Source organism: Euprymna scolopes, chromosome 42 (genome assembly GCF_053919585.1).
Source record: "Euprymna scolopes isolate OS-2025 chromosome 42, ASM5391958v1, whole genome shotgun sequence".
Lineage (NCBI taxonomy): Eukaryota > Metazoa > Mollusca > Cephalopoda > Sepiida > Sepiolidae > Euprymna > Euprymna scolopes.
The window spans coordinates 39,566,183-39,579,995 of NC_136523.1; the positions used below are offsets into that span (position 1 = coordinate 39,566,183).

The 13,813-nt window shown below is 32.4% G+C and overlaps 1 protein-coding gene across 1 annotated transcript in view; it reads left to right on the top strand.

Moving 5' to 3' along the window:
- Positions 1-13,813, top strand: part of LOC145267032 (uncharacterized) — a 432,374-nt gene that overhangs the window by 60,230 nt on the left and 358,331 nt on the right. The window lies entirely within an intron of this gene.

Sequence of the window (13,813 nt, forward strand, 5' to 3'; positions counted from 1 at the left end):
TATATGTCAAGCGGTCGACTTCATATTTAAATTAATCTATTTCAATGAGAGTAGATTATGCATAAAAAAGGAAAAGTTCTTCTGTCATCTAAATAAGCTAAATAGGGATTCCCCCCTCCGCATTACTACGTCGATGTGACATGGTAAAAAAGAAATTAGTCAGGAAATTGTTTTTAAAATAAGTGAATCAAGAAGGGTCAAGATGTCAGAGAAATAAGATAAAAATTACATCGAGAAAAAACAAAAAAATAAATAACAAAATAAATAAAATAAAATAAAATAGAAGGGTTAGATTTGTTTGGTTTAAAAAGGATAGAATAAAATATAAGATAAAGTGTGCAAAGAAAATACAAAAAAAAAAAAAAAAAAATGTACTTAGCTAAAAATTAGATTTCGGTGTGGTGGAAAATGGATCTCTTCGACCACCATGCAGGTGCCGCTAAGCGAATTTTAACCTTACTGTGCCGGGTCATTGGGGTAGGGGGGCACACCTTACATTTGTGGTCGTTTAGTGAGAGCTTTCTCTTCTTTTTTAAGGAGAAGGAAAGGAAAGAGAACCAATATTCTGCTTATATATTTTGAATAGATCCTGAACTTCGTAACATTTAGATTTTACAACAGTAACTTGGCCAGGCATGAATTAAATTAAAAACTGGGCAATTAAGCTGAAAAGAAATATAGAAGCGAATACACAATCTGAAATCAAGACAATTTCTTGTCTGAGATCTTTACCAGTAAAGAAAGTCCGTGCGCCTTTTTTTTCGTCTACGACTCATTTTTAGGCACAGTTAATAATTCGGGTGTTTATATGTCAAGCGGTCGACTTCATATTTAAATTAATCTATTTCAATGAGAGTAGATTATGCATAAAAAAGGAAAAAAGTTCTTCTGTCATCTAAATAAGCTAAATAGGGATTCCCCCCTCCGCATTACTACGTCGATGTGACATGGTAAAAAAGAAATTAGTCAGGAAATTGTTTTTAAAATAAGTGAATCAAGAAGGGTCAAGATGTCAGAGAAATAAGATAAAAATTACATCGAGAAAAAACAAAAAAATAAATAACAAAATAAATAAAATAAAATAAAATAGAAGGGTTAGATTTGTTTGGTTTAAAAAGGATAGAATAAAATATAAGATAAAGTGTGCAAAGAAAATACAAAAAAAAAAAAAAAAAAATGTACTTAGCTAAAAATTAGATTTCGGTGTGGTGGAAAATGGATCTCTTCGACCACCATGCAGGTGCCGCTAAGCGAATTTTAACCTTACTGTGCCGGGTCATTGGGGTAGGGGGGCACACCTTACATTTGTGGTCGTTTAGTGAGAGCTTTCTCTTCTTTTTTAAGGAGAAGGAAAGGAAAGAGAACCAATATTCTGCTTATATATTTTGAATAGATCCTGAACTTCGTAACATTTAGATTTTACAACAGTAACTTGGCCAGGCATGAATTAAATTAAAAACTGGGCAATTAAGCTGAAAAGAAATATAGAAGCGAATACGCAATCTGAAATCAAGACAATTTCTTGTCTGAGATCTTTACCAGTAAAGAAAGTCCGTGCGCCTTTTTTTTCGTCTACGACTCATTTTTAGGCACAGTTAATAATTCGGGTGTTTATATGTCAAGCGGTCGACTTCATATTTAAATTAATCTATTTCAATGAGAGTAGATTATGCATAAAAAAGGAAAAAAGTTCTTCTGTCATCTAAATAAGCTAAATAGGGATTCCCCCCTCCGCATTACTACGTCGATGTGACATGGTAAAAAAGAAATTAGTCAGGAAATTGTTTTTAAAATAAGTGAATCAAGAAGGGTCAAGATGTCAGAGAAATAAGATAAAAATTACATCGAGAAAAAACAAAAAAATAAATAACAAAATAAATAAAATAAAATAAAATAGAAGGGTTAGATTTGTTTGGTTTAAAAAGGATAGAATAAAATATAAGATAAAGTGTGCAAAGAAAATACAAAAAAAAAAAAAAAAAAATGTACTTAGCTAAAAATTAGATTTCGGTGTGGTGGAAAATGGATCTCTTCGACCACCATGCAGGTGCCGCTAAGCGAATTTTAACCTTACTGTGCCGGGTCATTGGGGTAGGGGGGCACACCTTACATTTGTGGTCGTTTAGTGAGAGCTTTCTCTTCTTTTTTAAGGAGAAGGAAAGGAAAGAGAACCAATATTCTGCTTATATATTTTGAATAGATCCTGAACTTCGTAACATTTAGATTTTACAACAGTAACTTGGCCAGGCATGAATTAAATTAAAAACTGGGCAATTAAGCTGAAAAGAAATATAGAAGCGAATACGCAATCTGAAATCAAGACAATTTCTTGTCTGAGATCTTTACCAGTAAAGAAAGTCCGTGCGCCTTTTTTTTCGTCTACGACTCATTTTTAGGCACAGTTAATAATTCGGGTGTTTATATGTCAAGCGGTCGACTTCATATTTAAATTAATCTATTTCAATGAGAGTAGATTATGCATAAAAAAGGAAAAAAGTTCTTCTGTCATCTAAATAAGCTAAATAGGGATTCCCCCCTCCGCATTACTACGTCGATGTGACATGGTAAAAAAGAAATTAGTCAGGAAATTGTTTTTAAAATAAGTGAATCAAGAAGGGTCAAGATGTCAGAGAAATAAGATAAAAATTACATCGAGAAAAAACAAAAAAATAAATAACAAAATAAATAAAATAAAATAAAATAGAAGGGTTAGATTTGTTTGGTTTAAAAAGGATAGAATAAAATATAAGATAAAGTGTGCAAAGAAAATACAAAAAAAAAAAAAAAAAAAATGTACTTAGCTAAAAATTAGATTTCGGTGTGGTGGAAAATGGATCTCTTCGACCACCATGCAGGTGCCGCTAAGCGAATTTTAACCTTACTGTGCCGGGTCATTGGGGTAGGGGGGCACACCTTACATTTGTGGTCGTTTAGTGAGAGCTTTCTCTTCTTTTTTAAGGAGAAGGAAAGGAAAGAGAACCAATATTCTGCTTATATATTTTGAATAGATCCTGAACTTCGTAACATTTAGATTTTACAACAGTAACTTGGCCAGGCATGAATTAAATTAAAAACTGGGCAATTAAGCTGAAAAGAAATATAGAAGCGAATACGCAATCTGAAATCAAGACAATTTCTTGTCTGAGATCTTTACCAGTAAAGAAAGTCCGTGCGCCTTTTTTTTCGTCTACGACTCATTTTTAGGCACAGTTAATAATTCGGGTGTTTATATGTCAAGCGGTCGACTTCATATTTAAATTAATCTATTTCAATGAGAGTAGATTATGCATAAAAAAGGAAAAAAGTTCTTCTGTCATCTAAATAAGCTAAATAGGGATTCCCCCCTCCGCATTACTACGTCGATGTGACATGGTAAAAAAGAAATTAGTCAGGAAATTGTTTTTAAAATAAGTGAATCAAGAAGGGTCAAGATGTCAGAAATAAGATAAAAATTACATCGAGAAAAAACAAAAAAATAAATAACAAAATAAATAAAATAAAATAAAATAGAAGGGTTAGATTTGTTTGGTTTAAAAAGGATAGAATAAAATATAAGATAAAGTGTGCAAAGAAAATACAAAAAAAAAAAAAAAAAAATGTACTTAGCTAAAAATTAGATTTCGGTGTGGTGGAAAATGGATCTCTTCGACCACCATGCAGGTGCCGCTAAGCGAATTTTAACCTTACTGTGCCGGGTCATTGGGGTAGGGGGGCACACCTTACATTTGTGGTCGTTTAGTGAGAGCTTTCTCTTCTTTTTTAAGGAGAAGGAAAGGAAAGAGAACCAATATTCTGCTTATATATTTTGAATAGATCCTGAACTTCGTAACATTTAGATTTTACAACAGTAACTTGGCCAGGCATGAATTAAATTAAAAACTGGGCAATTAAGCTGAAAAGAAATATAGAAGCGAATACGCAATCTGAAATCAAGACAATTTCTTGTCTGAGATCTTTACCAGTAAAGAAAGTCCGTGCGCCTTTTTTTTCGTCTACGACTCATTTTTAGGCACAGTTAATAATTCGGGTGTTTATATGTCAAGCGGTCGACTTCATATTTAAATTAATCTATTTCAATGAGAGTAGATTATGCATAAAAAAGGAAAAAAGTTCTTCTGTCATCTAAATAAGCTAAATAGGGATTCCCCCCTCCGCATTACTACGTCGATGTGACATGGTAAAAAAGAAATTAGTCAGGAAATTGTTTTTAAAATAAGTGAATCAAGAAGGGTCAAGATGTCAGAGAAATAAGATAAAAATTACATCGAGAAAAAACAAAAAAATAAATAACAAAATAAATAAAATAAAATAAAATAGAAGGGTTAGATTTGTTTGGTTTAAAAAGGATAGAATAAAATATAAGATAAAGTGTGCAAAGAAAATACAAAAAAAAAAAAAAAAAAATGTACTTAGCTAAAAATTAGATTTCGGTGTGGTGGAAAATGGATCTCTTCGACCACCATGCAGGTGCCGCTAAGCGAATTTTAACCTTACTGTGCCGGGTCATTGGGGTAGGGGGGCACACCTTACATTTGTGGTCGTTTAGTGAGAGCTTTCTCTTCTTTTTTAAGGAGAAGGAAAGGAAAGAGAACCAATATTCTGCTTATATATTTTGAATAGATCCTGAACTTCGTAACATTTAGATTTTACAACAGTAACTTGGCCAGGCATGAATTAAATTAAAAACTGGGCAATTAAGCTGAAAAGAAATATAGAAGCGAATACGCAATCTGAAATCAAGACAATTTCTTGTCTGAGATCTTTACCAGTAAAGAAAGTCCGTGCGCCTTTTTTTTCGTCTACGACTCATTTTTAGGCACAGTTAATAATTCGGGTGTTTATATGTCAAGCGGTCGACTTCATATTTAAATTAATCTATTTCAATGAGAGTAGATTATGCATAAAAAAGGAAAAAAGTTCTTCTGTCATCTAAATAAGCTAAATAGGGATTCCCCCCTCCGCATTACTACGTCGATGTGACATGGTAAAAAAGAAATTAGTCAGGAAATTGTTTTTAAAATAAGTGAATCAAGAAGGGTCAAGATGTCAGAGAAATAAGATAAAAATTACATCGAGAAAAAACAAAAAAATAAATAACAAAATAAATAAAATAAAATAAAATAGAAGGGTTAGATTTGTTTGGTTTAAAAAGGATAGAATAAAATATAAGATAAAGTGTGCAAAGAAAATACAAAAAAAAAAAAAAAAAAAATGTACTTAGCTAAAAATTAGATTTCGGTGTGGTGGAAAATGGATCTCTTCGACCACCATGCAGGTGCCGCTAAGCGAATTTTAACCTTACTGTGCCGGGTCATTGGGGTAGGGGGGCACACCTTACATTTGTGGTCGTTTAGTGAGAGCTTTCTCTTCTTTTTTAAGGAGAAGGAAAGGAAAGAGAACCAATATTCTGCTTATATATTTTGAATAGATCCTGAACTTCGTAACATTTAGATTTTACAACAGTAACTTGGCCAGGCATGAATTAAATTAAAAACTGGGCAATTAAGCTGAAAAGAAATATAGAAGCGAATACGCAATCTGAAATCAAGACAATTTCTTGTCTGAGATCTTTACCAGTAAAGAAAGTCCGTGCGCCTTTTTTTTCGTCTACGACTCATTTTTAGGCACAGTTAATAATTCGGGTGTTTATATGTCAAGCGGTCGACTTCATATTTAAATTAATCTATTTCAATGAGAGTAGATTATGCATAAAAAAGGAAAAAAGTTCTTCTGTCATCTAAATAAGCTAAATAGGGATTCCCCCCTCCGCATTACTACGTCGATGTGACATGGTAAAAAAGAAATTAGTCAGGAAATTGTTTTTAAAATAAGTGAATCAAGAAGGGTCAAGATGTCAGAGAAATAAGATAAAAATTACATCGAGAAAAAACAAAAAAATAAATAACAAAATAAATAAAATAAAATAAAATAGAAGGGTTAGATTTGTTTGGTTTAAAAAGGATAGAATAAAATATAAGATAAAGTGTGCAAAGAAAATACAAAAAAAAAAAAAAAAAAATGTACTTAGCTAAAAATTAGATTTCGGTGTGGTGGAAAATGGATCTCTTCGACCACCATGCAGGTGCCGCTAAGCGAATTTTAACCTTACTGTGCCGGGTCATTGGGGTAGGGGGGCACACCTTACATTTGTGGTCGTTTAGTGAGAGCTTTCTCTTCTTTTTTAAGGAGAAGGAAAGGAAAGAGAACCAATATTCTGCTTATATATTTTGAATAGATCCTGAACTTCGTAACATTTAGATTTTACAACAGTAACTTGGCCAGGCATGAATTAAATTAAAAACTGGGCAATTAAGCTGAAAAGAAATATAGAAGCGAATACGCAATCTGAAATCAAGACAATTTCTTGTCTGAGATCTTTACCAGTAAAGAAAGTCCGTGCGCCTTTTTTTTCGTCTACGACTCATTTTTAGGCACAGTTAATAATTCGGGTGTTTATATGTCAAGCGGTCGACTTCATATTTAAATTAATCTATTTCAATGAGAGTAGATTATGCATAAAAAAGGAAAAAAGTTCTTCTGTCATCTAAATAAGCTAAATAGGGATTCCCCCCTCCGCATTACTACGTCGATGTGACATGGTAAAAAAGAAATTAGTCAGGAAATTGTTTTTAAAATAAGTGAATCAAGAAGGGTCAAGATGTCAGAGAAATAAGATAAAAATTACATCGAGAAAAAACAAAAAAATAAATAACAAAATAAATAAAATAAAATAAAATAGAAGGGTTAGATTTGTTTGGTTTAAAAAGGATAGAATAAAATATAAGATAAAGTGTGCAAAGAAAATACAAAAAAAAAAAAAAAAAAATGTACTTAGCTAAAAATTAGATTTCGGTGTGGTGGAAAATGGATCTCTTCGACCACCATGCAGGTGCCGCTAAGCGAATTTTAACCTTACTGTGCCGGGTCATTGGGGTAGGGGGGCACACCTTACATTTGTGGTCGTTTAGTGAGAGCTTTCTCTTTTTTTTTAAGGAGAAGGAAAGGAAAGAGAACCAATATTCTGCTTATATATTTTGAATAGATCCTGAACTTCGTAACATTTAGATTTTACAACAGTAACTTGGCCAGGCATGAATTAAATTAAAAACTGGGCAATTAAGCTGAAAAGAAATATAGAAGCGAATACGCAATCTGAAATCAAGACAATTTCTTGTCTGAGATCTTTACCAGTAAAGAAAGTCCGTGCGCCTTTTTTTTCGTCTACGACTCATTTTTAGGCACAGTTAATAATTCGGGTGTTTATATGTCAAGCGGTCGACTTCATATTTAAATTAATCTATTTCAATGAGAGTAGATTATGCATAAAAAAGGAAAAAAGTTCTTCTGTCATCTAAATAAGCTAAATAGGGATTCCCCCCTCCGCATTACTACGTCGATGTGACATGGTAAAAAAGAAATTAGTCAGGAAATTGTTTTTAAAATAAGTGAATCAAGAAGGGTCAAGATGTCAGAGAAATAAGATAAAAATTACATCGAGAAAAAACAAAAAAATAAATAACAAAATAAATAAAATAAAATAAAATAGAAGGGTTAGATTTGTTTGGTTTAAAAAGGATAGAATAAAATATAAGATAAAGTGTGCAAAGAAAATACAAAAAAAAAAAAAAAAAAATGTACTTAGCTAAAAATTAGATTTCGGTGTGGTGGAAAATGGATCTCTTCGACCACCATGCAGGTGCCGCTAAGCGAATTTTAACCTTACTGTGCCGGGTCATTGGGGTAGGGGGGCACACCTTACATTTGTGGTCGTTTAGTGAGAGCTTTCTCTTCTTTTTTAAGGAGAAGGAAAGGAAAGAGAACCAATATTCTGCTTATATATTTTGAATAGATCCTGAACTTCGTAACATTTAGATTTTACAACAGTAACTTGGCCAGGCATGAATTAAATTAAAAACTGGGCAATTAAGCTGAAAAGAAATATAGAAGCGAATACGCAATCTGAAATCAAGACAATTTCTTGTCTGAGATCTTTACCAGTAAAGAAAGTCCGTGCGCCTTTTTTTTCGTCTACGACTCATTTTTAGGCACAGTTAATAATTCGGGTGTTTATATGTCAAGCGGTCGACTTCATATTTAAATTAATCTATTTCAATGAGAGTAGATTATGCATAAAAAAGGAAAAAAGTTCTTCTGTCATCTAAATAAGCTAAATAGGGATTCCCCCCTCCGCATTACTACGTCGATGTGACATGGTAAAAAAGAAATTAGTCAGGAAATTGTTTTTAAAATAAGTGAATCAAGAAGGGTCAAGATGTCAGAGAAATAAGATAAAAATTACATCGAGAAAAAACAAAAAAATAAATAACAAAATAAATAAAATAAAATAAAATAGAAGGGTTAGATTTGTTTGGTTTAAAAAGGATAGAATAAAATATAAGATAAAGTGTGCAAAGAAAATACAAAAAAAAAAAAAAAAAAAATGTACTTAGCTAAAAATTAGATTTCGGTGTGGTGGAAAATGGATCTCTTCGACCACCATGCAGGTGCCGCTAAGCGAATTTTAACCTTACTGTGCCGGGTCATTGGGGTAGGGGGGCACACCTTACATTTGTGGTCGTTTAGTGAGAGCTTTCTCTTCTTTTTTAAGGAGAAGGAAAGGAAAGAGAACCAATATTCTGCTTATATATTTTGAATAGATCCTGAACTTCGTAACATTTAGATTTTACAACAGTAACTTGGCCAGGCATGAATTAAATTAAAAACTGGGCAATTAAGCTGAAAAGAAATATAGAAGCGAATACGCAATCTGAAATCAAGACAATTTCTTGTCTGAGATCTTTACCAGTAAAGAAAGTCCGTGCGCCTTTTTTTTCGTCTACGACTCATTTTTAGGCACAGTTAATAATTCGGGTGTTTATATGTCAAGCGGTCGACTTCATATTTAAATTAATCTATTTCAATGAGAGTAGATTATGCATAAAAAAGGAAAAAAGTTCTTCTGTCATCTAAATAAGCTAAATAGGGATTCCCCCCTCCGCATTACTACGTCGATGTGACATGGTAAAAAAGAAATTAGTCAGGAAATTGTTTTTAAAATAAGTGAATCAAGAAGGGTCAAGATGTCAGAGAAATAAGATAAAAATTACATCGAGAAAAAACAAAAAAATAAATAACAAAATAAATAAAATAAAATAAAATAGAAGGGTTAGATTTGTTTGGTTTAAAAAGGATAGAATAAAATATAAGATAAAGTGTGCAAAGAAAATACAAAAAAAAAAAAAAAAAATGTACTTAGCTAAAAATTAGATTTCGGTGTGGTGGAAAATGGATCTCTTCGACCACCATGCAGGTGCCGCTAAGCGAATTTTAACCTTACTGTGCCGGGTCATTGGGGTAGGGGGGCACACCTTACATTTGTGGTCGTTTAGTGAGAGCTTTCTCTTCTTTTTTAAGGAGAAGGAAAGGAAAGAGAACCAATATTCTGCTTATATATTTTGAATAGATCCTGAACTTCGTAACATTTAGATTTTACAACAGTAACTTGGCCAGGCATGAATTAAATTAAAAACTGGGCAATTAAGCTGAAAAGAAATATAGAAGCGAATACGCAATCTGAAATCAAGACAATTTCTTGTCTGAGATCTTTACCAGTAAAGAAAGTCCGTGCGCCTTTTTTTTCGTCTACGACTCATTTTTAGGCACAGTTAATAATTCGGGTGTTTATATGTCAAGCGGTCGACTTCATATTTAAATTAATCTATTTCAATGAGAGTAGATTATGCATAAAAAAGGAAAAAAGTTCTTCTGTCATCTAAATAAGCTAAATAGGGATTCCCCCCTCCGCATTACTACGTCGATGTGACATGGTAAAAAAGAAATTAGTCAGGAAATTGTTTTTAAAATAAGTGAATCAAGAAGGGTCAAGATGTCAGAGAAATAAGATAAAAATTACATCGAGAAAAAACAAAAAAATAAATAACAAAATAAATAAAATAAAATAAAATAGAAGGGTTAGATTTGTTTGGTTTAAAAAGGATAGAATAAAATATAAGATAAAGTGTGCAAAGAAAATACAAAAAAAAAAAAAAAAAAATGTACTTAGCTAAAAATTAGATTTCGGTGTGGTGGAAAATGGATCTCTTCGACCACCATGCAGGTGCCGCTAAGCGAATTTTAACCTTACTGTGCCGGGTCATTGGGGTAGGGGGGCACACCTTACATTTGTGGTCGTTTAGTGAGAGCTTTCTCTTCTTTTTTAAGGAGAAGGAAAGGAAAGAGAACCAATATTCTGCTTATATATTTTGAATAGATCCTGAACTTCGTAACATTTAGATTTTACAACAGTAACTTGGCCAGGCATGAATTAAATTAAAAACTGGGCAATTAAGCTGAAAAGAAATATAGAAGCGAATACGCAATCTGAAATCAAGACAATTTCTTGTCTGAGATCTTTACCAGTAAAGAAAGTCCGTGCGCCTTTTTTTTCGTCTACGACTCATTTTTAGGCACAGTTAATAATTCGGGTGTTTATATGTCAAGCGGTCGACTTCATATTTAAATTAATCTATTTCAATGAGAGTAGATTATGCATAAAAAAGGAAAAAAGTTCTTCTGTCATCTAAATAAGCTAAATAGGGATTCCCCCCTCCGCATTACTACGTCGATGTGACATGGTAAAAAAGAAATTAGTCAGGAAATTGTTTTTAAAATAAGTGAATCAAGAAGGGTCAAGATGTCAGAGAAATAAGATAAAAATTACATCGAGAAAAAACAAAAAAATAAATAACAAAATAAATAAAATAAAATAAAATAGAAGGGTTAGATTTGTTTGGTTTAAAAAGGATAGAATAAAATATAAGATAAAGTGTGCAAAGAAAATACAAAAAAAAAAAAAAAAATGTACTTAGCTAAAAATTAGATTTCGGTGTGGTGGAAAATGGATCTCTTCGACCACCATGCAGGTGCCGCTAAGCGAATTTTAACCTTACTGTGCCGGGTCATTGGGGTAGGGGGGCACACCTTACATTTGTGGTCGTTTAGTGAGAGCTTTCTCTTCTTTTTTAAGGAGAAGGAAAGGAAAGAGAACCAATATTCTGCTTATATATTTTGAATAGATCCTGAACTTCGTAACATTTAGATTTTACAACAGTAACTTGGCCAGGCATGAATTAAATTAAAAACTGGGCAATTAAGCTGAAAAGAAATATAGAAGCGAATACGCAATCTGAAATCAAGACAATTTCTTGTCTGAGATCTTTACCAGTAAAGAAAGTCCGTGCGCCTTTTTTTTCGTCTACGACTCATTTTTAGGCACAGTTAATAATTCGGGTGTTTATATGTCAAGCGGTCGACTTCATATTTAAATTAATCTATTTCAATGAGAGTAGATTATGCATAAAAAAGGAAAAAAGTTCTTCTGTCATCTAAATAAGCTAAATAGGGATTCCCCCCTCCGCATTACTACGTCGATGTGACATGGTAAAAAAGAAATTAGTCAGGAAATTGTTTTTAAAATAAGTGAATCAAGAAGGGTCAAGATGTCAGAGAAATAAGATAAAAATTACATCGAGAAAAAACAAAAAAATAAATAACAAAATAAATAAAATAAAATAAAATAGAAGGGTTAGATTTGTTTGGTTTAAAAAGGATAGAATAAAATATAAGATAAAGTGTGCAAAGAAAATACAAAAAAAAAAAAAAAAAAATGTACTTAGCTAAAAATTAGATTTCGGTGTGGTGGAAAATGGATCTCTTCGACCACCATGCAGGTGCCGCTAAGCGAATTTTAACCTTACTGTGCCGGGTCATTGGGGTAGGGGGGCACACCTTACATTTGTGGTCGTTTAGTGAGAGCTTTCTCTTCTTTTTTAAGGAGAAGGAAAGGAAAGAGAACCAATATTCTGCTTATATATTTTGAATAGATCCTGAACTTCGTAACATTTAGATTTTACAACAGTAACTTGGCCAGGCATGAATTAAATTAAAAACTGGGCAATTAAGCTGAAAAGAAATATAGAAGCGAATACGCAATCTGAAATCAAGACAATTTCTTGTCTGAGATCTTTACCAGTAAAGAAAGTCCGTGCGCCTTTTTTTTCGTCTACGACTCATTTTTAGGCACAGTTAATAATTCGGGTGTTTATATGTCAAGCGGTCGACTTCATATTTAAATTAATCTATTTCAATGAGAGTAGATTATGCATAAAAAAGGAAAAAAGTTCTTCTGTCATCTAAATAAGCTAAATAGGGATTCCCCCCTCCGCATTACTACGTCGATGTGACATGGTAAAAAAGAAATTAGTCAGGAAATTGTTTTTAAAATAAGTGAATCAAGAAGGGTCAAGATGTCAGAGAAATAAGATAAAAATTACATCGAGAAAAAACAAAAAAATAAATAACAAAATAAATAAAATAAAATAGAAGGGTTAGATTTGTTTGGTTTAAAAAGGATAGAATAAAATATAAGATAAAGTGTGCAAAGAAAATACAAAAAAAAAAAAAAAAAAATGTACTTAGCTAAAAATTAGATTTCGGTGTGGTGGAAAATGGATCTCTTCGACCACCATGCAGGTGCCGCTAAGCGAATTTTAACCTTACTGTGCCGGGTCATTGGGGTAGGGGGGCACACCTTACATTTGTGGTCGTTTAGTGAGAGCTTTCTCTTCTTTTTTAAGGAGAAGGAAAGGAAAGAGAACCAATATTCTGCTTATATATTTTGAATAGATCCTGAACTTCGTAACATTTAGATTTTACAACAGTAACTTGGCCAGGCATGAATTAAATTAAAAACTGGGCAATTAAGCTGAAAAGAAATATAGAAGCGAATACGCAATCTGAAATCAAGACAATTTCTTGTCTGAGATCTTTACCAGTAAAGAAAGTCCGTGCGCCTTTTTTTTCGTCTACGACTCATTTTTAGGCACAGTTAATAATTCGGGTGTTTATATGTCAAGCGGTCGACTTCATATTTAAATTAATCTATTTCAATGAGAGTAGATTATGCATAAAAAAGGAAAAAAGTTCTTCTGTCATCTAAATAAGCTAAATAGGGATTCCCCCCTCCGCATTACTACGTCGATGTGACATGGTAAAAAAGAAATTAGTCAGGAAATTGTTTTTAAAATAAGTGAATCAAGAAGGGTCAAGATGTCAGAGAAATAAGATAAAAATTACATCGAGAAAAAACAAAAAAATAAATAACAAAATAAATAAAATAAAATAAAATAGAAGGGTTAGATTTGTTTGGTTTAAAAAGGATAGAATAAAATATAAGATAAAGTGTGCAAAGAAAATACAAAAAAAAAAAAAAAAAAATGTACTTAGCTAAAAATTAGATTTCGGTGTGGTGGAAAATGGATCTCTTCGACCACCATGCAGGTGCCGCTAAGCGAATTTTAACCTTACTGTGCCGGGTCATTGGGGTAGGGGGGCACACCTTACATTTGTGGTCGTTTAGTGAGAGCTTTCTCTTCTTTTTTAAGGAGAAGGAAAGGAAAGAGAACCAATATTCTGCTTATATATTTTGAATAGATCCTGAACTTCGTAACATTTAGATTTTACAACAGTAACTTGGCCAGGCATGAATTAAATTAAAAACTGGGCAATTAAGCTGAAAAGAAATATAGAAGCGAATACGCAATCTGAAATCAAGACAATTTCTTGTCTGAGATCTTTACCAGTAAAGAAAGTCCGTGCGCCTTTTTTTTCGTCTACGACTCATTTTTAGGCACAGTTAATAATTCGGGTGTTTATATGTCAAGCGGTCGACTTCATATTTAAATTAATCTATTTCAATGAGAGTAGATTATGCATAAAAAAGGAAAAAAGTTCTTCTGTCATCTAAATAAGCTAA